Source organism: Gossypium arboreum, chromosome 6 (assembly GCF_025698485.1).
Source record: "Gossypium arboreum isolate Shixiya-1 chromosome 6, ASM2569848v2, whole genome shotgun sequence".
NCBI lineage: Eukaryota > Viridiplantae > Streptophyta > Magnoliopsida > Malvales > Malvaceae > Gossypium > Gossypium arboreum.
Genome location: NC_069075.1, coordinates 102,457,483 through 102,459,453, shown reverse-complemented (window position 1 = coordinate 102,459,453; position 1,971 = coordinate 102,457,483). Strand labels below are relative to the sequence as shown.

Here is a 1,971-nt window from a genome sequence, read left to right as displayed (position 1 = left end):
CCTGAGTGGAAGTGGGATAGAGTTACGATGGATTTTGTATCTGGTTTACCATTGACACAGAGCAAGAAAGATGCAATTTGGGTTGTTGTTGATAGATTGACTAAATCAGCTCATTTTGTTCCGATAAGCTAGCTGAATTGTATGTTTCTCAGATTGTGAGATTACATGGTGTGCCTATATCCATTGTTTCGGATTGAGATCCGAGGTTTACATCGCGGTTTTGGAAGAAACTCCAAGATGCACTACGTACGAAATTACATTTCAGTACTGCTTTCCATCCGCAAACAGATGGCCAGTCTGAACGAATCATTCAGATACTTGAGGATATGTTGAGATGTTGCATTCTCGAGTTTGAAGGTACGTGGGAACGATATCTACCTTTGATTGAATTCGTGTATAATAACATTTATCAATCGAGTATCAAAATGGCACCTTATGAAGCTTTGTATGGTTGTAAATACCGTACACCGTTGTACTGGACTGAGCTCAGTGAAAATAAGATACACGGGGTTGACTTGATCAGAGAAACTGAATAGAAGTGAAGGTGATCCGTAAAAGTTTGAAAGTAGCATCGGATCGTCAGAAATCTTATGCGGACTTGAAACTTAAAGATATAGAGTTTCAGATTGGAGACAAAGTTTTCTTGAAAGTAGCATACGAGGTTTGTACTATTTACTTACCGGTTTCTAGTCATTGTGGTCCACCTCACCCTTACCTTTACTTACCAAAGTTTCTTGCCTTTGTTTTGGTTCAGGTGCAACTAACCCTTCCTCATCTTGAATGGTAATTGGATTGATTTGCTCCCTTGGGTTAGATTCAGTGTTGCTCGGCAGGCTATCTTGTGGTTGTTCAGTTATCAATTTATCGAGCTGACTTATCTGAGTTTCGAGCCCTTGGATCAACACTTGTTGATTTTTAAGTGCTGTCTCGATATTCTAAAAATGAGTTTCTGACACCGAGATGAATTTTGTTAGCATCTCCTTAAGGTTCAACTTTTTCTCTTGTTGGTAGGGTGGTTGTTGGAAGCCTGGAGGTGGTGGTGGTCGCTGATTTCCTTGGCTTCCATATGAGAAATTTGGGTGGTTCCTCCAACCTGCATTGTAAGTATTACTATAAGGATTATTTTGAGATCGAGGATTATTACCCATGTAATTTAACTGCTCGTTCTCCATGTTGTGGTCATAGGGTGGGTAATCTGGATTGCTCGATCCACCTCCACTTGCTTCGCACTGCATTACTGGGTGAACTTGTGAAGAACTAAGAAAACCATCAATTTTCTTATTCAAGAGTTCTACCTGATTAGAGAGCATGGTGACCAAATCGACGTTATAAACGCCGGCTACTTTTTTTGGCTTTATCCTCATGACTTGCCACTGATAATTATTTAGTGGCATATCTTCTATAAATTCATAAACATCTTCAGATGTTTTATTATTGATAGTCCCACCAGCGGCTGCGTCAACCATTTGTCGAGTCGAAGGATTCAGGCCTTTATGAAACGTTTGAACCTGTAGCCAGAGTGGTAACCCATGGTGAGGGCATATTCTCAAGAGGTCCTTGTATCTTTACCATGCATCGTTGAGTGTTTCTAAATCCATCTGCACAAAAGAAGAGATATCATTACGTAATTTAGCCGTTTTAGCTGGCGAAAAATATTTTAATAAAAACTTTTCGGTCATTTGTTCGCAAGTAGTAATTGACCCTCGTGGTAACAAATTCAACCACTGTTTAGCTTTGTTTCTCAAGGAAAAAGGGGAATAACTGAAGGCGAATGGCGTCATCAGAAATGCCATTAATTTTAAATGTATCACATAGTTCCAAATAGTTTGCCAAGTGAGCGTTGGGATCTTAGATCACGCAAACCATCAAAGCGCACAAATTGTCAGATCATTTGAATTGTTTTAGGTTTCAGTTTAAAAGTATTTGCAGCTACAGCAGGTCTAACTATGCTCAATTCAGTTCCTGTTAAAG

The 1,971-nt window shown here is 39.5% G+C and overlaps 1 non-coding gene across 1 annotated transcript; it reads left to right on the top strand.

Moving 5' to 3' along the window:
- Positions 1-1,524: 1,524 nt before the first annotated feature.
- LOC128294354 (small nucleolar RNA R71) lies at positions 1,525-1,631 on the top strand. The gene has a single exon (XR_008284666.1). It is a non-coding gene; the product is annotated as a small nucleolar RNA R71 (small nucleolar RNA).
- The last annotated feature ends 340 nt before the right edge of the window (positions 1,632-1,971 follow it).